Source organism: Ranitomeya variabilis, chromosome 3 (genome assembly GCF_051348905.1).
Source record: "Ranitomeya variabilis isolate aRanVar5 chromosome 3, aRanVar5.hap1, whole genome shotgun sequence".
NCBI lineage: Eukaryota > Metazoa > Chordata > Amphibia > Anura > Dendrobatidae > Ranitomeya > Ranitomeya variabilis.
The window spans coordinates 664,423,847-664,447,627 of NC_135234.1; the positions used below are offsets into that span (position 1 = coordinate 664,423,847).

Consider the following 23,781-nt stretch of genomic DNA (forward strand, 5'->3'; position numbering starts at 1 on the left):
CTCAGCTTGTTAAGGGCTCGTGCAGACGACTGTATTTTTGATCCCCAAGGTGTTCAAAATCACATTCAAAGAGTTTATTAACCCCTAATGTTCTTCAAAGGAATTAATGGAATGTGGAGGGAAAAAATGAACATGGTGGGGGAAAACCAATGTTTTTGCGCACGGCAGGGCTCGGAAGGGAAGGAGCGCCACTTTTGAATGTAAAATTTGCTGTAATAATTAGCGGACATTATGTTGTGTTTGGAGAGCCCCTGATGTGCCTAGTGCACAAGTGACACCATTCTGGAAACTAGACCACTCAGGAAACTTATATAGATGTGTGGTGAACACCTTGAATCCCTAGGTGCTTAAAAGAAGTTTATAATGTTGAGCCATAAAATAAAAAAAAAATAAATTTTTCCCGCGAAAAAGCTTTTGTAGTACTTTGTAGTACAAATAACATGTAAGCCCTATATTTCCATTGACAGGTGGCGGACCTGAGTGGGTACTTTTTTTGTGGATTGATTTGAAGCTTTTGTTAGGAACATTTTGCATAACGTTTGGGATCACTTTTTTTTCCGGCACTCTAAGCTTAGCACTTATAGCTGGGTTTCCATCTAAATCGTGAGACGTGATTTAGATGAAACCCCTGAGGGTTTAATTCACTATAATGATGCAGCAGAGTTACTCTGTACTCCATCTGGCCTCTGTTCATCGTTGTCCTTCTTTTCAGAAGTGCACAAAACTGTGGCAGACCTCGCTTTTATGCATGCCTAAAAAGACGGTCACTGCCTTATCATAGGTCAGACGGCGTCCACAGTACTTCCATCTGCCTCATTATAGCGAATCTTCTGCTGGGGGTTCTGTCTGAATCGCGTACTTCAGAGATTTACTTGGAAACTCGGTGCATTGCATGATAAATTTGATCCAAGCCTTACTGCAATCTTTAGGAGGCAGAATGAAAAAATCAACAGCAGGTAAAGAATTGGTTTTACTTATTTTTTATCCTCGTGCGGTATAAGTGACTTTATACTTCGGGTTGGTGTGATTACAGTGATTTATATCTTTTTTCTGTTTGGCTGCTTTTTATTGCAAAAACTTTTGCATCGCCATATTTTGAGAGCTGTAGTTTTTCCATATTTCTGCTGACAGAAATGTGAGGGCTTGTTTTTTGCGAGACAATTTGACGTTTTTATTGGTACCATTTTCGAGCACATTTTTTGATTGCTTTCCATTCCAGTTTTTGGGAGGCAGAATGAACAAAAACCAGCAGTTCAGGAATAGTTTTTTTTTTTTTTTTTTGGGGGGGAGGGGTTATGCCTTTCCGTGTGTGATAAAATTGATAAGGCAGTTTAACTCTTTGGGTCAGTATGATTACAGTGATACCACATGTATATAGTTTTTTTGTGTGTGTTGGCGCTTTTAAACTATAAAAACTATTTTATAGAAAGAATAATTATTTTTGCATCACTTTATTCTGAGAGCTTTAACTTTATTTTTCTGCGGATGGAGCTGTATGCTGGCTTGGTTTTTTGCGGGACAAGTTGAAGTTTTCAGAGATGCCATTTTTATTTACATTTGTCTTTTTGATTGCATTTTATTCCACTTTTTGTTTGGCGGTATGATGAAAAAGCATAGTTTATTGCCTTGATTTTTATTTTTTATTTTTGTTCACTGAAGGGGTTAACTAGTGGGACAGTTTTATAGGTTGGGTTGTAACTTCCTTCTCACCCTTGGGGTAGTCTTTTTTTGTCCTTTCTCATTCTCGGGTCCTCTACCATAGTCCTGGGAGTTTGAGGATTCTGCGCAGGATCTTAGTTGTTCCCAGCATTGCGATTTTCTGGACAGAGAGTTCAGATGTTGCTCCTGGAATCTGTTGTAGCCATTTTCCCAACTTAGGGGTCACTGCTCCGAGTACTCCTATCACCACTGGAATCACTGTTGCTTTCACCTTCCACATCTTCTCCAGTTCTCCTTTGAGGCCCTGGTATCTCTCCAGCTTCTCATATTCCTTCTTTCTGATGTTACTGTCACTTGACACTGCCACATCTATTATCATTGCTGTCTTCTGAGCCCTGTCTACTATCACAATGTCTGGTTGGTTAGCCAACACCTGCTTATCCTTCTGCATCTTGAAGTTCCACAGGATTTTAGTCCTTTCATTCTCCCCCACTTTCTCTGGGGTCTCCCACCTGGTCTTAGGGGGACTTAGCCCATATGCTGTGCAGATGTTCCTGTATACAATTCCCACTACTTGTTGTGGCATTCGGTATCCGCTGTTCCTGCTTGCATTTTGCATTCTGCCACAATGTGTTGGACTGTTTATGAGGTTTCTTTGCAAAGTCTGCATATATATGCACAGTTGAAACTAGACGTTTACATACACTATATAAAAAGACACATATGCTTATTTTTATCCATATCTGAGATGAAATCAAAACAAACCTTTCCCGTTTAGGTCAATTAGGATTTCCATAATTATTAATATTTGCCTAATGCCAGAATAATGAAAGAGAGAGAATGTTTTAAGGCATTTTTATTACTTACTGCAAAGTCAAAAAAGTCAAAAGTTTACATACACTAAGATTACTATGCCTTTAAACAGATCTGGACTGCCCATATGATGATGTCATGTGTTTTGGCAACATCTGAGTTTGTTAGAGACACACCTTTGGATGTACTTTAATGCACAGCTGAAACACACTGCTTCTTTGTGTAGCAGCATGAGAAAGTCTCAAGAAATCAGCCAAGATATCAGGAAGAGAATTGTGGACTTGCACAAGTCTGGCTCATCTTTTCTTGGCTCATTCTTCCTTGCAGATCCTCTCCAGTTCCATCAGGTTGGATGGTGAACGTTGGTGGACAGCCATTTTCAGGGTCTCCAGAGATGCTCAATTGGGTTTAGGTCAGGGCTCTGGCTGGATCAGTCAAGAATGGTCACAGAGTTGTTCTGAAGCCACTCCTTTGTTATTTTAGCTGTGTGCTTAGGGCCATTGTCTTGTTGGAACGTGACCCTTCGGCCAAGTCTGAGGTCCAGAGCACTCTGGAAGAGGTTTTCATCCAGGATATCTCTGTACTTGGCTGCATTCATGTTTCCTTCAATGGCAACCAATCGTCCTGTCCCTGCAGCTGAAAAACACTGTTGGGATTGTATTGGGCAGGTGATGAGTAGTGCCTGGTTTTTGCAACACATACCGCTTGGAATTATCACCAAAAAGGTCTATCTTCATCTCATCAGACCAGTGAATCTTATTTCTCATAGCCTGAGAGTCCTTCATGTGTTTTTTAACAAACTATGCGGGCTTTCATATGTCTTGCACTGAGGAGATTCTTCCATCGGGCCATTCTGCCATAAAGGCCCAACTGGTGGAGGGCCGCAGTGATAGTTGACTTTGTGGAACTTTCTCCCATCTCCCTACTTCATCTCTGGAGCTCAGCCACAGTGATCTTGGGGTTCTTTACCTCTCACCAAGGCTCTTCTCCCACGATTGCACAGTTTGGCTGGACGGCCAGGTCTAGGAAGACTTCTGGTGGTCTCAAACTTCTTCCATTTAAGGGTTATGGAGGCCACTGTGCTCTTAGGAACCTTGAGTACTGCAGAAATTCTTTTGTAACCTTGGGCTTCTCTGTGCCTTGCCACAATTCTGTCTCTGAGCTCCTTGGCCAGTTCCTTTGACCTCATGATTCTCATTTGGTCTGACATGCACTGTGAGCTGTGAGGTCTTATATAGACAGGTGTGTGCCTTTCCAAATCAAGTCCAATCAGTTTAATTAAACACAGTTGGACTCCAGTGAAGGAGTAGAAGCATCTCAATGGAGGATCACAAGGAAATGGAGAGCATGTAACTTAAATATGAGTGTCTGAGCAAAGGGTCTGAATACTTATGACCATGTGATATTTCAGTTTTTCTTTTTGAACCCCTTTCTGACATCAGACATACTATCCCGTCGAGGTGACCTGGCCCCGTATGACCATCGACGGGATAGTACGTCGTATGCGATCAGCCACGTTCACGGGGGGGAGCGTGGCCGATCGCGGCCGGGCGTCAGCTGACTATCACAGATGACACCCGGCACTATGTGCCAGCAGCGGTTATGGACCGCTCTCGGCATTTTAACCCATGGAACACTGCCATCAAACAAGATCGCAGCATTCCGGTGGCATAGAGAAGCATCTTGCAGGGAGGGGGCTCCCTGCGTGCTTCCCTTAGACCCTCAGAACAACGCGATGTGATCGCTTTGTTCGGAGGGTCTCCTCCCTGCAGGCCCCCAGATCCAAGATGGCCGTGGGATCCTTCTGGGTCCTGCAGTCCTGCAGGGAGTTGGCTTGTCAGTGCCTGCTGAAAGCCTCCTACACTGCCTGTCAGATTGCTGATCTGACACTATATAGTGATGTCCCACCCTGGGACAATGTAAAAAAGTTAAAAAAATATATATATTATACTGTGTAAAAATATGTTTTTTTAAATTCCTAAATAAAGAAAAAAAATAAAGAAATATTGTTCTAATAAATACATTTCTTTATGTAAAACAAAACAAAACAATAAAAGTACACATATTTGGTATCCCCGCGTCTGTAATGACCCGACCTATAAAACTGTCCCACTAGTTGGAGAAACGAGGAGAAATGATCCAGTTGGATCATTTCTCCTCTTTTCTCCATTTGGCGTGGGCGCTCACCCCGATCCGTGCTGGGCGTTGGCATGTCTGGGGATTCCTCTGAAGACCGGTAAGCTGACTACATTTTTTTTTTCTCTATTGTCCCACTAGTTAACCCCTTCAGTGAACACCGTAAAAAAATAAATAAAAATACGAAGCAAAAAACAATGCTTTATCATCATACCTCCAAACAAAAAGTGGAATAATACGCGATCAAAAAGACAGCTATAAATGGTATCTCTGAAAACGTTATCTTATCCTGCAAAAAACGAGCCACCATACAGCGTCATCAGCAAAAAAATAAAAAAGTTATAGCTTTCAGAATAAAGCGATGCAAAAACAGTAATTTTTTATATAAAATAGTTTTTATTGTATGAAAGTGCCAAAACATAAAAAAATGATATAAAGGAGGTATCGCTGTAATCGTACTGACCCGAAGAATAAAACTGCCTTATCAATTTTACCACATGCGAAACGGTATAAATGCCCCACCCAAAAGAAATTCATAAATTGCTGGTTATTGTTCATTCTGCCTCCCAAAAATCGTAATAAAAAGCGATAAAAAAATGTAATGTGCCCAAAAATGGTACCAATAAAAACGTCAACTTGTTCTGCAAAAAACAAGACCTCAAATGACTCTGTGTGCCAAAATATGTAAAAATTATAGCTCTCAAAATGTGATGATGCAAAAACTATTTTTTGCAATAAAAAGTGTCTTTTAGCATGTGACAGCTGTCAAACATAAAAAAAATATATAAAAACCCACTATAACTAGTGAATGAAACCCCTCTTGATCACCCCTTTAATTAGGGAAAAATAATAAAATAAAAAGGGTATTTATATCCATTTTCCCATTAGGTTGGGGCCAAAGTTGGAAAATTGCGAATTTTTCAAAATGTTCGTCAAATTTCCATTTTTTCACATATAAATGCAAGTCATATCAAAGAAATTTTACCACTGTCATGAAGTACAATATGTCACGAGAAAACATTTTTAGAATCACCATGATCTGTTGAAGCTTTCCAGAGTTATAACCTCATAAAGGGACAGTGGTCAGAATTGTAAAAATTGGCCCGGTCATTAACGTGCAAACCACTTTCAGGGGTAAAGGGATTGATAAATTTGCAAAAATTTCTACATTTCTGTTTTTTTCAGTCTAGATGGGATGCAGAGTGTACATTAACCCCTTCCCGACCCATGACGCCACGTAGGCGTCATGAAAACCCGTGCCAATCCGACCCATGACGCCTATGTGGCGTCATGGAATGATCGCGTCCCTGCAGATCGGGTGAAGGGGTTAACTCCTATTTTACCCGATCTGCAGGGAGAGGGGGAGTGGTACTTCAGCCCAGGGGGGGTGGCTTCACCCCCCCGTGGCTACGATCGCTCTGATTGGCTGTTGAAAGTGAAACTGCCAATCAGAGCGATTTGTAATATTTCACCTAAAAAAATGGTGAAATATTACAATCCAGCCATGGCCGATGCTGCAATATCATCGGCCATGGCTGGAAATACTGAAGTACCCCCCCCCACGCCCACCGATCGCCCCCCCCGTCCTCTGTTATGGGGTCCGGTCCCCTCCGTCCGCCTGCCGGCTCCCCCGTCCTCCTGTCCGCTCCCTCCTTGCCCAGACCCACCCCCCCTGTGCTCCGTTCCCCCCCCCCGTGCTCCGATCCACCCCCCCACCACCCCTTCATACTTACCGATCCTCCCGGTGTCCGTCCGTCTCCTCGCTGGGCGCCGCCATGTTGGAAAATGGCGGGCGCATGCTCAGTGCGCCCGCCGAATCTGCCAGTCGGCAGATTCCTTACAGGTACATTTTGATCGCTGTGGTAGGTTCTATCACAGCGATCAAAATAAAAAAATAATAAATAAACCCCCCCCCCCCCCTTTATCACCCCCATAGGGACAATAATAAAATAAAGAATTTTTTTTTTTTTTTTTTTTCCTCTAGGGTTAGGATTAGAACTAGGGTTAGAACTAGGGGTAGGGTTAGGGGTAGGGTTAGGGTTACGGGTAGGGTAATTAGGGGTAGGGTTATGGCATGTGCACACAGAGCGGATCGGCCGTGGATCCGCAGCGGATCGGCCGCGGATCCGCAGCGGATCGGCAGCGGATCGGACGCGGATCCGCAGCGGATCGGCCGCGGATCCGCAGCGGATTGGCAGCGGATCCGCAGCGGATTGGCAGCGGATCCGCAGCGGATGGGCCGCGGATCGGCAGCGGATCCGCAGCGGATTGGCAGCGGATCCGCAGCGGATCGGCCGCGGATCCGCAGCGGATCGGCAGCGGATTGGCAGCGGATCCGCAGCGGATCGGCCGCGGATCCGCAGCGGATCGGCAGCGGATCGGCAGCGGATCCGCAGCGGATCGGCCGCGGATCGGCAGCGGATCCGCAGCGGATCGGCAGCGGATCCGCAGCGGATCCGCAGCGGATTGGCAGCGGATCCGCAGCGGATGGGCCGCGGATCGGCAGCGGATCCGCAGCAGATTGGCAGCGGATCCGCAGCGGATTGGCAGCGGATCCGCAGCGGATTGGCAGCGGATCCGCAGCGGATTGGCCGCGGATCCGCAGCGGATTGGCCGCGGATCCGCAGCGGATTGGCCGCTGCGAATTCGAAGCAGTTTTCCATCAGGTTTACAGTACCATGTACACCTAAGGAAAACCAAATCCGCTGTGCCCATGGTGCGGAAAATTCCGTGCAGAAACGCTGCGTTGTATTTCCCTCAGCATGTCAATTCTTTGTGCGGATTCCGCAACGTTTTACACCTGTTCCTCAATAGGAATCCGCAGGTGAAATCCGCACAAAAAAACACTGGAAATCTGCTGTAAATCCGCAGGTAAAACGCAGTGCCTTTTACCTGCAGATTTTTCAAAAATCGTGCGGAAAAATCTCACACGAATTCGCAACGTGGGCACATAGCCTTAGGGTTAGGGTTGGAATTAGAGTTAGGGTTGGAATTAGGGCTAGGGTTTGAAATAGGGTTAAGATTAGGCTTGTGGTTAGGGTTACGGATAGGGTTAGGGGTGTGTTGGGGTTACAGTTGTGGTTAGGGTTGGGATTAGGGCTACGGTTGGGATTAGGGTTAGGATTAGGGTTGGAATTAGGGTTACGGGTGTGTTGCGGTTAGGGTTGTGGTTAGGGGTGTGTTGGGGTTAGGTTTGTGATTAGGGTTATGGCTACAGTTGGGATTAGGATTAGGGGTGTGTTGGGGTTAGTGTTGAAGTTAGAATTGAGGGGTTTCCACTGTTTAGGCACATCAGGGGTCTCCAAACGCAACATGGCGCCACCATTGATTCCAGCCAATCTTGCATTCAAAAAGTCAAATGGTGCTCCCTCCCTTCCAAGCCCCGACGTGCGCCCAAACAGTGGTTTACCCCCACATTTGGGGTACCAGCGTACTCAGGACAAACTGGGCAACAACTGTTGGGGTCCAATTTCTCCTGTTACCCTTGCAAAAATAAAAAATTACTTGCTAAAACATAATTTTTGAGGAAAGAACAATTATTTTTTATTTTCACGGCTCTGCGTTGTAAACTTCTGTGAAGCACTTGGGGGTTGAAAGTGCTCACCACACATCTAGATAAGTTCCTTCGGGGGTCTAGTTTCCAAAATGGGGTCACTTGTGGGGTGTTTCTACTGTTTAGGCACATCAGGGGCTCTGCAAATGCAATGTGACGCCCGCAGACCATTCCATCAAAGTCTGCATTTCAAATGTCACTACTTCCCTTCCGAGCCCTGACGTGCGCCCAAACAGTGGTTTACCCCCACATATGGGGTATCAGCATACTCACAACAAACTGGGCAACAAATATTGGGGTCCAAATTCTCCTGTTACCCTTGTGAAAATAAAAAATTGCTTGCTAAAACATCTTTTTTGAGGAAAGAAAAATGATTTTTTATTTTCACGGCTCTGCGTTGTAAACTTCTGTGAAGCACTTGGGGGTTGAACGTGCTCACCACACATCTAGATAAGTTCCTTGGGGCGTCTAGTTTCCAAAATGGGGTCACTTGTGGGGGGTTTCTACTGTTTAGGCATATCAGGGGCTCTGCAAACGTAACATGATGCCCGCAGACCATTCCATCAAAGTCTGCATTCCAAAACGTCACTACTTCCCTTCCGAGCCCCGGCATGTGCCCAAACAGTGGTTTACCCCCACATATGGGGTATCAGCGTACTCAGGAGAAACTGGACAACAACTTTTGGGGTCCAATTTCTCCTGTTAGTCTTGCAAAAATAAAAAATTCTGGGCTAAAAAAATATTTTTGAGGAAAGGAAACACATTTATTATTTTCACGGCTCTGCGTTATAAACTTCTGTGAAGCATTTGGGGGTTCAAAGTGCTCACCACACATCTAGATAAGTTCCCTTGGGGGTCTAGTTTCCAAAATGGAGTCACTTGTGGGGAGTTACTACTGTTTAGGCACATCAGGGGCTCTGCAAACGCAACCTGATGCCCGCAGAGCATTCCATCAAAGTCTGCATTTCAAAACGTCACTACTTCCCTTCCGAACCCCGACGTGTGCCAAAACAGTGGTTTACCCCCACATATGGGGTATCAGCGTACTCAGGAGAAACTGGTCAACAACTTTTGGGGTCCAATTTCTCCTGTTACTCTTGCAAAAATAAAAAAATTCTGGGCTAAAAAATATTTTTGAGGAAAGGAAACACATTTTTTATTTTCACGGCTCTGCGTTATAAACTTCTGTGAAGCACTTGGGGGTTCAAAGTGCTCACCACACATCTAGATTAGTTCCTTGGGAGGTCTAGTTTCCAAAATGGGGTCACTTGTGCGGGAGCTCCAATGTTTAGGCACACAGGGGCTCTCCAAACGCGACATGGTGTCCGCTAATGATTGGAGCTAATTTTCCATTCAAAAAGCCAAATGGCGTGCCTTCCCTTCCGAGCCCTGCCGTGCGCCCAAACAGTGGTTTACCCCCACATATGGGGTATCACCGTACTCAGGACAAACTGGACAACAAAATTTGGGGTCCAATTTCTCCTATTACCCTTGGGAAAATAAAAAATTCTGGGCTAAAAATCATTTTTGAGGAAAGAAAAATTATTTTTTTATTTTCACGGCTCTGCGTTATAAACTTCTGTGAAGCACCTGGGGGTTCTAAGTGCTCACTATGCATCTAGATAAGTTCCTTGGGGGGTCTAGTTTCCAAAATGGGGTCACTTGTAGGGGAGCTCCAATGTTTAGGCACACAGGGGCTCTCTAAACGCGACATGGTGTCCGCTAACGATTGGAGCTAATTTTCCATTCAAAAAGTCAAATGGCACGCCTCCCCTTCCGAGCCTTGCCATGCACCCAAACAGTGGTTTACCCCCACATATGAGGTATCGGCATACTCAGGAGAAATTGCCCAACAAATTTTAGGATCCATTTTATCCTGTTGCCCATGTGAAAATGAAAGAATTGAGGCTAAAAGAAATTTTGTGTGAAAAAAAAGTACTTTTTCATTTTTGCGGATCAATTTGTGAAGCACCTGGGGGTTTAAAGTGCTCACTATGCCTCTAGATGAGTTCCTTGGGGGGTCTAGTTTCCAAAATGGGGTCACTTGTGGAGGAGCTCCAATGTTTAGGCACACAGGGGCTTTCCAAACGCGACATGGTGTCCGCTAACGATGGAGATAATTTTTCATTCAAAAAGTCAAATGGCGCTCCTTCCCTTCCGAGCCTTACCATGTGCCCAAACAGTGGTTTACCCCCACATGTGAGGTATTTGTGTACTCAGGAGAAATTGCCCAACAAAATTTAGGATCCATTTTATCCTGTTGCCCATGTGAAAATGAAAAAATTGAGGCTAAAATAATTTTTTTGTGAAAAAAAAGTACTTTTTCATTTTTACGGATCAATTTGTGAAGCACCTGGGGGTTTAAAGTGCTCACTATGCTTCTAGATAAGTTCCTTGGGGGGTCTAGTTTCCAAAATGGGGTCACTTGTGGGGGAGCTCCAATGTTTAGGCACACGGGGGCTCTCCAAACATGACATGGTGTCCGCTAAAGATTGGAGCCAATTTTTCATTCAAAAAGTCAAATGGCGCTCCTTCCCTTCCAAGCCCTGCCGTGCGCCCAAACAGTGGTTTACCCCCACATATGAGGTATCAGCGTACTCAGGACAAATTGGACAACAACGTTCGTGGTCCAGTTTCTCCTTTTACCGCTGGGAAAATAAAAAAATTGTTGCTAAAAGATCATTTTTGTGACTAAAAAGTTAAATGTTCATTTTTTACTTCCATGTTGCTTCTGCTGCTGTGAAACACCTGAAGGGTTAATAAACTTCTTGAATGTGGTTTTGAGCACCTTGAGGGGTGCAGTTTTTAGAATGGTGTCACTTTTGGGTATTTTCAGCCATATAGAACCCTCAAAATGACTTCAAATGTGAGGTGGTCCCTAAAAAAAATGGTTTTGTAAATTTTGTTGTAAAAATGAGAAATCACTGGTCAAATTTTAACCCTTATAACTTCCTAGCAAAAAAAAAAATTGTTTCCAAAATTGTGCTGATGTAAAGTAGACATGTGGGAAACGTTATTTATTAACTATTTTGTGTCACATAACTCTCTGGTTTAACAGAATAAAAATTCAAAATGTGAAAATTGCGAAATTTTCAAATTTTTTGCCAAATTTCCGTTTTTTTCACAAATAAACTCAGAAATTATCGACCTAAATTTACCACTAACATGAAGCCCAATATGTCACGAAAAAACAATCTCAGAATCGCTAGGATCCGTTGAAGCGTTCCTGAGTTATTACCTCATAAAGGGACACTGGTCAGAATTTCAAAAAACGGCAAGGTCATTAAGGCCAAAATAGGCTGGGTCATGAAGGGGTTAATGAGAAAAAAATGAACTTTTTTGAATTTACCAAATGGCTGGAATGAAACAAAGAGAGTGAAAAATTTAAAGAGGTTTGAATACTTCATATGTGTGTGTGTGTATATATATATATATATATATATATATATATATATATATATATATATATATATATATATATACAGTTGTGCTGAAAAGTTTACATGCCCCGGCCAAATGTTTGCTTTCTGTCCTTTTTTCACAGAACATGAATGATAACACCAAAACTTTTTCTCCACTCATGGATAATGGTTGGGTGAAGCCATTTATTGTCAAACTACTGTGTTTTCTCTTTTTAAACCATAATGACAACCCAAAACATCCAAATGACCCTGATCAAAAGTTCACATACCCTGGTGATTTTGGCCTCATAACATGCACAGAAGTTGACATAAATGGGTGTGAATGGCTACTAAAGGTAACATCCTCACCTGTGACCTGTTTGCTTGTAATCAGTGTGTGTGCATAAAAGCTGAGTAAGTTTCTGGGATCCAGCCAGACTCTTGCATCTTTCATCCAGTCACTGACGTTTCTTGATTGTGAATCATGGGGAAAGCAAAAGAATTGTCAACTGATCTACAGGACAAGGTGGTTGAACTGTATAAAACAGGAAAGGGATACAAAAAGATATCCAAGGAATTGATAATGCCAGTCAGCATCATTAAAACTGTGATTAACAAATGGAAAATCAGGGGCTCTGTAAAAACAAAACCACGGTCAGGTAGATCAAGAAACATTTTATCCACAACTGCCAGGAAAATTGTTCGGGATGCAAAGAAAAACCCACAAATAACATCAGCTGAAATACTGAACTCTCTGAAAACTAGTGGTGTGGCTGTTTCAAGATGCACAATAAGGATGCACTTGAATAAAAATGGGCTGCATGGTCGAGTCGCCAGAAGAAAGCCATTACTGCGGAAATGCCACAAAGTATCTCACTTGCAATACGCAAAACAGCACAGATACAAGCCTCAAACTTATGGAACAAGGTAATTTGTAGTGATGAGAACAAAACTGAACTTTTTGGCCACAACCATAAACGTTACATTTGGAGTGAGGTCAACAAGACCTATGATGAAAGGAACACCATTCCTACTGTAAAGCACGGAGGTGGATCGCTGAAGTTTTTGGGATGTGTGAGCTACAAATGCACAGGAAACTTGGTCTAAGTTGAAGGAAAGATGAATGCAGAACGTTATCTGCAAATACTGGACTCAAATTTGTAATCATTAGCCTGGAAGCTGCGCATAGGACGTACTTGGACGTTCCAAAAATGAAAACGATCAAAAACAAAAGGCCAAGTCAACCTGTCATTGGCTACAGCAGCGGTACAAAGTGAAGGTTCTGGAGTTACCATCTCAGTCTCCTGACCTCAATATCATTGATCCACTTTGGGGATATCTCAAGCACGCAGTTTTTGCTAGACAGCCCAGGAATTTACAGGAACTGGAGGCTTTTTGCCAAGAAGAGTGGGCAGCTTTACCATCTGAAAATATAAACAACCTCATCCACAACTACCACAAAAGACTTCAAGCTGTCATTGATGTCAGAGGGGGCAATACACGGTATTAAGAAATAGGGTTTGTGAACTTTTGATCAGGGTCATTTGGATGTTTTTGGTTGTCATTATGATTTAAAAAGAGAAAACACAGTAGTTTGACATTAAATGGCTTCTCCCAACCACTAACCATGAGTAGAGAAAACTTTTTGGTGTTATTATTTATATTCTCTGAAAAAAGACCAAGAACGCAAAAATTCTGCCAGGGTATGTAAACTGTTGAGCACAGCGGTGTATATTTCAATATTTAAAAATGTTTGACTTTTTTTTACTTATTTACTTAGTCCCACTATGGGACTTTCACTTTCAGCAGTCCGACGGGAGGGCAGAGCGGGCTCCCTCCCTCTGACTGTCCCCTAAATACTGCTGCCGTTCTTTATAATGCTTTAGGAGAACTATGGGCAAACCTAAATGTTGCAGAGGCTTGGAGTATAGACTTTCGAAAGAAGTCTTTATAAAGGGACCCTTTATTCCATATGCTTCAAGGGTTTTAAGCTTGAATAGCCAGTAGAGGCGATTACCAGTAAACGCCTTCTGCGCGTCTAAGCTTAAGAGGAGAGTAGGGACTTTGGGTTTTTCGACTATATTTATGAAGTCAATTGCTTGATTGGTACTGTCACCTCTTTGTCTAAATGGAATAAAACCTACCTTATCTTTATGACTCAGAAAAGGCAGGTAAAGATTTAAACGAACGGCAAAAAGTTTAGTAAATATTTTGATGCCCGAGATAAGGAGGGTTATATAGGTCTATAGTTCTTACAATCCATTCTATCCTTACCTGGCTTAGGCAATAAGGTTATATAATAATGTAGCATGGATTCAGGAACAGGAGATCCATTGAAACAGGAGTTAAAAAGGGAAGGCATGGTTGGTAGAAGCTCATTTTGGAAGGTTTGGTGCAAAATTTTGAATTACCCAAAATGAAAAAAATAGTTTGAGCCAAAATACATACATTCAACTAAAAATAAATATCTACAAAGGCGGACATTCACTTTAATTGCTGGATCAGATCTTTCATTCTGTGGAGATTGCAAGCCAGGGTGTTCAGCGATTCTAACAACTTACATCCAGCACTTTAACATCCTAAATGCTGCGATCGATATCAATTGCAGTGGTTTCCACTATCTCCACTGCTTTTTTGTCCTGGGCATTGAACCCCTGGCCACTGCCATGCAATTAATCCCAGATATCTAAGGGGTCTGGGTAAAAAAGAGAATTCAAATTTACCTCTTTGCAGATGACATTCTTCTAATTCTCACCAATCTCCACCTTTGTTTCACAACTAAAACAGAAGCTCTCCCATTAAATATACCAGATTCCCAACTGAATATCCTCTGCGATAACTTCAAGTATCATTGGGAGAATGAGGCTCTTAAGTATTTAGGAATTAACATTACATCTTCATTTTCAACTCTTTATGAAAGTCACTTTCCAACAATTTTTAAAGAAATCTGTCCCCTTTTGACAAGATGGGCATGTGAATGGCGCCATAGAAAATCACAGGTACGGGTAGTATCTGAAAAACACTGATATCACTTGTGCATGAATATTGGACTTCTGAATGAGCCCTTATCTGTATTTTTTCTTAGCTGCTCTCAGCTGATTTATGACCATGGACCACATCAAAATTGAATTTACAAGCAACAAGGAGCCTGTTAATGCCAAACCGTGCACAATTTTTCACATACCGTATATACTCGAGTATATGTCAACACAAGTATAAGCCAAGGCACCTACTTTTGCCACGAAAAACTGGGTAAACTTATTGACTCGAGTATAAGCCAGGTATGCGTTGTCCCCTCATCCCTATCCTGGTATGCATGGCTCCACCGTCCCTGTCCTGGTATGCATGGCTCCACCGTCCCTGTCCTTGTATGCATGGCTCTCCCCTCCCGTCCTTGTATGCATAGCTCCTCATCCCTATCCCTGTATGCATGGTTCCTATTAGAAAAAACAAACATCCTACTTACCTTGCCTGCGCGCCCTCGCTGCATCTTGTTCCGGCGCCGGCAGCTCTTCCTGCCGAGCGATCACGTGGCGCCGCTCATTAAGGTAATGAATATTCACTGCACGCCTATGGGAGTGGAGAGGCGTGCATATTCATTACCTTAATCAGTAGGGCCACGTGATCTCTCTCCTGGAAATGCTGCTGGTGCCGGAATGAACGAGATGCAGCGAGGGGGCGCAGGAAGGTACGTAGGACGTTTGCTGGAAGCCGGCGGCTGCAGCTGTCACTGTGAGCTATTACAAAGAAATTAATATTCATAGCCACAGCCGCCAGCTCCTGCCTCTGTGACCCGCCTCTCTGCCGCTCCCCCTCCCCCGCCGGCTTTCTGGAACATTTGACTCGTGTATAAGCCGAGTGGGGCGTTTTCAGCACAAAAAAATGTGCTGAAAAACTCTGCTTATACACGAGTATATATAGTAACTTTATTGAAAAATTGATTTTTAGCCAGATAATGCAGTGTATATATCATGGGGTATGATGGAATATTATATTTAACAAGCTGTTATGTTTTGTAATTATATTGAATAAAAATTGTACATAAATGTTTCTAATTATATACTGTAGTTATTTCATCCACCCTTGCAAGCATTACCCTCATAAGCTTACCATTTACAGTTTTTAGTAAATTCCACAACTCTTACGATATTTGATCCATTGGGAGCAGTATAGGCTTACAAACTCCACCACCCTCCCGCAAGTCCCAAGGTCCCCTAGTGCTTCTCTAAGGGTCTGTGTACATGGGACATTTCCACTGTAGACTTTCCAGAATAGAAAAGCGGTTATAATAAATACAGCTGGGGATGTTTGTGTGCATAGGTTGCAGTTAAGATGCACATTTCGCCCAGAGCTTAAATTTAATAACTGTAGATTTCAAGTCTGCATTGTAGGATAATTTATTCTGCACCTATCATTTCTGATGTGTGCATCAGATTTCTTAAAGTCTAATATACTATGTATAAACTATGTATATACTGTAATATATATATGTAAAAACAGCAGACTTCTAGATGTAAAATTTGTGTTTGCTCCCCATGTGCACATACCGTTAGGATTATATTAATGTAATCCTAATACTATCTATATATGTGGCTCAGGTCTGCATCTTCAATTTCCGACTCGCATTTTACAGCAGAAATTACTCAGATGTGCAGTTTTAACTGCTGTAGATCTCCACGAGGTCACCCCTGTAAATGTGACTAATCCACATCACCCTAATCTGGTGTTTCTTAAAGAGAACTTGTGAAATTGGATAACACTATTAATCTACAATTTTAGGGTTAATAGCTTTAAAAGGTGGGTGGCCGTTGTACTGAAAGAGCTATACCTGTGAGAAAATGTACTATATTCCTCCCAGAAGCACTATGAGCGGCGGCTGTAACCATGCTTCAGCACTTTGATTCAGAGCCAATTTTGCAATCCATAACTACAGAGTCGGCTGTCAGTCAGAGTGTCGGAGAGTGCTTACACCCGCTGATCACAGCATAGTGAGCGATGACTGGAGGTCTGCCGGCATGCGTGTCTGACTGAAAGCTGGCAGCTTCTGGAAGGAAAAAAGTTAATTTTCTCCTGGGTGACACTCTTTGGCTATGTGCACACGTTGCGGATTTTGCTGCGGGTCCGCAGCAGTTTTCCATGAGTTTACAGTACCATGTAAACCTATGGAAAACAGAAACTGCTGTGCCCATGCTGTGGAAAAAAACGTGCAGAAACGCTGCGGTTTACATTCCGCAGCATGTCAATTCTTTGTGCGGATTCCGCAGCGGTTTACACCTGCTCCTCTATAGGAATCCGCAGGTGTAAAACCGCAGGTGGAATCCGCACAAAATCCGCATAAAGTCCGCAGGTAAAACGCAGTGCCTTTTACCTGCAGATTTCTCAAATCAGCTGCGGAAAAATCCGCAGACCTCAAGAATACGTGTGCACATAGCCTTTCAGAACTGCGGCCGGGCACCTTCCAAGCGCAGTTAACCTGCAGATTAACCCTATATCTACATGTTAGAAGCATTATCTGACCTGAGAGGATCCCTTTAAAAACAAACATCAGTTGATAAAATTACAATAACTCCTCAAAAGAGGTTTTCTGAGCATCTATGGGAAGAAAAATTGATAAATTAAATTATACATTTTAACCCCTTCCCGACCTGTGACGTCACGTAGGCGTCATGAAAGTCGGTGCCAATCCGACCTGTGGCGTCATGGAGGGATCACGTCCCTACAGATCGGGTGAAAGGGTTAACTCCAATTTCACCCGATCTGCAGGGACAGGGGGAGTGGTACTTCAGCCCAGGGGGGGTGGCTTCGCCCCCCCGTGGCTACGATCGCTCTGATTGGCTATTTCAGTTTCAACAGCCAATCAGAGCAATTTGTAATATTTCACCTATGAAAAGTGGTGAAATATTACAATCCAGCCATGGCCGATGCTGCAATATCATCGGCCATGGCTGGAAACCCTGATCTGCCCACCGCCACCGATCTCCTCCCCAGTCCTCCTTTCTGCCCCATACTGTGGTCCGCTCCCTCCTGTCCGCTCCCCCGTCCTCCTGTCCGCTCCCCCGTCCTCCTGTCCGCTCCCCCGTGCTCCGATCCACCCCACGTGCTCCGACTCCCCCCCTCATACTTACCAAGCCTCCCGGTGTCTGTCCGTCTTCTTCATGGGCGCCGCCATCTTCCAAAATGGCGGGAGCATGCGCAGTGCGCCCACCGAATCTGCCGGCCGGCAGATTCGTTCCAAGTACATTTTGATCACTGTGATAAAACCTATCACAGTGATCAAAATAAAAAAAATAGTTAATGAACCCCCCCCCCTTTATTACCCCCATAGGTAGGGACAATAATAAAATAAAGAAAATATATTTTTTTTCTTCCTCCACTAGGGTTAGGGCTAGGGTTAGGGTTAGGGCTAGGGTTAGGCCGCTGCGGATTCGTAGCAGTTTTCCATCAGGTTTACAGTACCATGTAAACCTATGGTAAACCAAATCCGCTGTGCCCATGGTGCGGAAAATACCACGCGGAAACACTCTGTTGTATTTTCCGCAGCATGTCAATTCTTTGTGCGGATTCCGTTTTACACCTGTTCCTCAATAGGAATCCGCAGGTGAAATCCGCACAAAAAACACTGGAAATCCGCAAGTAAAATGCAGTGCCTTTTACCTGCGGATTTTTCAAAAATGGTGCGGAAAAATCTTACACGAATCCGCAATGTGGGCACATAGCCTTAGGGTTAGGGTTGAATTAGAGTTAGGGTTGGAATTAGGGTTAAGGGTGTGTTGGGGTTAGGGTTGTGGTTAGGGGTGTGTTGGGGTTAGGGTTGTGATTAGGGTTATATCTAGAGTTGGGATTAGGGTGTGTTGGGGTTAGTGTTGGAGTTAGAATTGAGGGGTTTCCACTGTTTAGGCACATCAGGGGTCTCCAAACGTAATACGGTGCCACCATTGATTCCAGCCAATCTTGCGTTCAAAAAGTCAAATGGTGCTCCCTCCCGAGCCCTGACGTGCGCCCAAACAGTGGTTTAACCCCACATATGGGGTACCAACTTACTCAGGACAAACTGGGCAACAATTATTGGGGTCCAATTTCTCCTGTTACCCTTGCGAAAATAAAAAATTGCTTGCTAAAACATAATTTTTGAGGAATGAAAAATTATTTTTTATTTTCACTGCTCTGCGTTATAAACTTCTGTGAAGCACTTGGGGGTTCAAAGTGCTCACCTCACATCTAGATAAGTTCCTTGGGGGGTCTAGTTTCCAAAATGGGGTCACTTGTGGGAGGTTTCTACTGTTTAGGCACATCAGGGGCTCTGCAAACGCAACGTGACGCCCGCAGAGCATTCCATCAAAGTCTGCATTTCAAAATGTCACTACTTCCCTTCCAAGGCCTGACGTGTGCCCAAACTAGTTTCCAACATGGGGTCACGTGGGGGTTGCCCATGTGAAAATGAAAAAATTGAGGCTAAAAGAATTTTTTTGTGAAAAAAAAGTACTTTTTCATTTTTACGGATCAATTTGTGAAGCACCTGGGGGTTCAAAGTGCTCACTATGCATCTAGAGAAGTTCCTTTGGGGGTCTTGTTTAAAAAATGGGGTCACTTGTGAGGGAGCTCCAATGTTTAGGCACACAGGGGCTCTCCAAACGCGACATGGTGTCCGCTAAAGATTGGAACCAATTTTTCATTGAAATAGTCAAATGGCGCTCCTTCCCTTCCGAGCCCTGTTGTACGCCCCAAACAGTGGTTCCCCCCCACATATGGGGTATTGGCGTACTCAGGACAAATTGTACAATAACTTTTGGGGTCCAGTTTCTCTTTTTACCTTTGGGAAAATAAAAAAATTGTTGCTAAAAGATCATTTTTGTGACTAAAAAGTTAAATGTTAATTTTTTCCTTCCATGTTGCTTCTGCTGCTGTGAAGCACCTGAAGGGTTAATAAATTTCTTGAATGTGGTTTTGAGTTCCTTGAGGGGTGCAGTTTTTAGAATGGTGTCACTTTTGGGTATTTTCAGCCATATAGACCCCTCAAACTGACTTCAAATGTGAGGTGGTCCCTAAAAAAAATTGTTTTGTAAATTTTGTTGTAAAAATTAGAAATCGCTGGTCAAATTTTAACCCTTATAACTTCCTAGCAAAAAAAATTTTGTTTAGAAAATTGTGCTGATGTAAAGTAGACATGTGGGTAATGTTATTTATTAACTATTTTGTGTCCCATAACTCTCTCATTTACCAGAATAAAAATTAAAAATTTGAAAAGTGCGAAATTTTCAAAATTTTAGCCGAATTTCCATTTTTTTCACAAATAAATGCAAAAATTATCGACCTAAGTTTACCACTAACATGAAGCCCAATATGTCACGAAAAAACATTCTCAGAACCGCAAGGTTCAGTTGAAGCGTTCCTGAGTTATTACCTCATAAAGGGACAGTGGTCGGAATTTCAAAAAACGGCCAGGTCATTAAGGTCAAAATAGGCTGGGTCATGAAGGGGTTAAATTTAGATACCGTATATACTTTATCAATCTCAACCATGTACGTGCAGTGTAAAGTTTTGTATGTGTAATGCAGATGAACGGATGCAACACAGAACGCATGAGGCAGGAACAGGCAATGAATGGTTTAACCCCTTTCCGACATGTGCCGTAATAATGCGCACATGTCGGATTCCCAGTGTTTACTGTGGGCTCCGGTTCTGAGCCCGCATCTTTCCAGGCACATGACATCTGGTCTATACAGCTGACATGTGCCCGCAACAGCCGTGGGTGGAATCGCGATCCACCCACGGCTGGTAACTAGTTAAATTCTGCTGTCAATCTCTGACAGCGGCATATAACTCGTGCTTAGATGAAGCACGTCACTGGCTCCGCCCATTGTTGACTCCGTCACATGATCACGGGTCATTGATGGGTCGGCAGGACAACCAGGCGTCTGGAGCAGACCTCTGTGGGTGTCACTGCCAGATTGCTATGAGCGCCGCCCCGTGGTTGGCGCTTGTAGCAAGTGAGCATTTCTATTAGGCCGGTTACACACGTAGACCCATTCAAATGAATCGGTCTATACACATGTCAGCGTGTTTTGACGGACCGTGTGTCCATGTGCAAAACACGCAGACATGTCTGTTTTTACCCGGACACACGGGTCGCAAAACGTGCCACACATGTGCACACGGAGAATAGTGTGCACTGTCCTCCGTGTGCACGGATGGCCGCTGGGGAAGAAGCGCTACTGTAAGCGCTGTTCCCCTGCGTGAGGTGCTGAAGCCGGCTGTCATTCCTTCTCCCCTGCTCTGCCGGGGAGCAGGGGAGAATGAATGAAAGAAAAAAATGACGTGGGGCCCCCCTATATTTTTAAACCAACCCTGCAAAACTCACAGGTGCGGGCTGCTATGCTCAGGCTGGTAAGGGGCCATGGATATGGCCCCCTCAGTCTAAAAGCAGCAGCCCACAGCTGCCCAGAATAGGCGCATCTATTAAATGCGCCAATTCTGGAGATTTGCCTGGTTCTTCCCACTTGCCCTGTAGCAGTGGCAAGTGGAGTAATGAGGGGTTAATGTCACCTTCCTATTGTAAGGTGACATTAAGCCGGCTTAGTAATGGAGAGGTGTCAATAAGACACTTCTCCATTACTAATCCTGTAGTTGTTAAAGGGTTAATAAAACACCGCACAGTAAGAAAAAAGTCTTTTAATGAAATCAAACAATAAACACAGATTTGCTATCTTTATTAGTCTGCCAATCCAAGCAAAGCCCTCGATCTCCTGTAAAAAATTTAAAAACAACAAACCAACAATATACCCATACCTGTCCGGCGTACAGTCAGTGCCATTTCGTAATCCATGTCTGGGGAATGTACAGTTTACAACTGGGAGCGGTGCTAATGCGACCGCCACTGGCTGTAAACTATTTGGGAATGAATGAGGCGCTGTGGGCGCAGGCTCAGTAACTAGTAACTATTGTTGGTTTTTGATTTTGATTTTTTTTTACGGGAGATTGAGGGCTTCGCTTGGAGTGGCAGACTAATAAAGATGGCAAAACTGTATATTTTTTTATTTTATTAAAATACTTTTCTTACTGTGTGGTGTTTGATTAACTCTTTACCAACTAGAGGATTAGTAATGGAGAGGTGTCTTACTGACACCTCTCCATTACTAAGCCGGCTTAACCCCTTCCCGCCGTGGCCCTTTTCCGTTTTTCGCTCCCTTCCTTCCCAGAGCCATAAGTTTTTTATTTTTCCGTCAATATGGTCATGTGAGGGCTTCAGATCGCTGCTATGTAGCTGAATTGCAGGCTTGCTATGAGCGCCAACCACAGGGTGGTTCTCACAGCAGGCCTGCATCAGTAACCATAGAGGTCTCAAGGACCTCTATGGTTACCATCCTGACACATCGCCGACCCCTGATCATGTGACGGGGTCGGCGATGCGCTCATTTCCGGACGTGCGGCCGGAAGCACCGGTTAAATGCCGCTGTCAGCGTTTGACAGCGGCATTTAACAGGTTAATAGCGGCGGGTGAATCGCGATTTCACCCGCCGCTATTGCGCGCACATGTCAGCTGTACAAAACAGCTGACATGTCGCGACTTTGATGTGGGCTCACCACCGGAGCCCACATCAAAGGGGAAGACACGACATGCGCCATACTAGTACGGCGCATGTCGTGAAGGGGTTAATGTCACCTTACAATAGGAGGGTGACATTAACCCCTCATTACCCCACTTGCCACCGCTACAGAGCAAGTGGGAAGAACCAGGCAAAGCTCCAGAATTGGCGTATCTAATAGAGGCGCCTTTTCTGGACAGCTGCGGGCTGCTGTTTTAGGCTGGGTAGCCCATATCCATGGCCCCTTACAAGCCTGAGAATAGCAGCCCGCACCTGTGAGTTTTGCAGGGTTGGTTTAAAACTATAGGGAAGACCCCACGTCGGTTTTTTCTTTCATTCATTCTCCCCTGCTCACCGGCCGAGCAGGGGAGAAGGGATGACAGCCGGCTTCAGCACCACATGCAGGGGAACAGCGCTTACTGTAGAGCTTCTTCCCTGGCGGCCATCCGTGTGGTACAGATGCGGCACACGGGCAACCCACGGTTGCCACACGTGTGCCGCATGTAGTACACACATGGACACGGATATCTCCGGTACCGTGTTTTCCGGTACCGGAAATATCAGGATGTGTGAAACCGGCCTAACCATGTTCACTAAATTCTAAAACTGACCTGCTATTATGATTCTCCAGGTCATTAAGAGTTCAGACACTAAACATTTCTAGGTTCTATTTTATTTAAGTGGTGAAAATTATACTGTGTGCGTGGGGGGCCTTCATTATACTGTGTGTGAGGGGACTGCACTATACTTTGTATGTCTGCATTATACTGTGTGTGGGGGGGGGGCTTCATTATACTCTGAGGGACTACATTATACTGTGTGTGTATGTGGGGCTGCAGTATACTGTGAGGGGGACTGCAGTATACTGTGAGGGGGACTGCAGTATACTGTGAGGGGGACTGCAGTATACTGTGAGGAGGGCTGCAGTATACTGTGAGGGGGCTGCAGTATACTCTGTGGGGGCTGCAGTGTACTCTGAGGGGGTTTCATTATACTCTGAGAGGTGCTATATTATGCTCTGAGGGGGGCTGCAGTATACTCTTAGGGGGGCTGCAGTAAGATCTGAGGAGGGCTGCAGTATACTCTGAGCGATGCTGCATTATACTCTGAGGGTGCTGCATTATACTGTGTGTGTGGGGCTCCATTATACTCTGAGGGGCGATGCATTATACTCTGAGGGGGGCTGCATTATATTCTGAGGAGGGCTGCATTATACTCTGAGGGGGCTGCATTATACTGTGAGGGGGGCTGCATTATACTCTATCAAGGACAATGGGGAGTGCATTATACTATATGTAATATATGAGACCTGCAGTATATCGAGGACTTTCTGTCCCCATCATTTTTCCTCAGCCGCTGTAAAGAAACTCAGGAACAAGTGTCAAATGACTTCAATATTTTCAATCACTCTTGTTTAACGGCCTGAACTCAGTGCATGTAAATGCAACCGAAATGTTTCTGCGTGATGCTGCAATATGTGAGCATTTGGGGTCCCACTTTAAACTTTTGCCCAGAGCCCCACTTTGTTTAAAACCGGACCTGGTCATGTCACACAGGAACTCTTCAGGGTGCCATCGCTTTCCCTTACATATACAGAGGGGGCCTTTGTCACTCTGATGATAGCCCATAGAAGGTG

The 23,781-nt window shown here is 44.1% G+C and overlaps 1 protein-coding gene across 4 annotated transcripts in view; it reads left to right on the forward strand.

The window, feature by feature from the left end:
* Nucleotides 1–23,781, forward strand: part of VDR (vitamin D receptor) — a 194,086-nt gene that overhangs the window by 132,355 nt on the left and 37,950 nt on the right. The gene's annotated exons all lie outside the window — the stretch shown is intronic.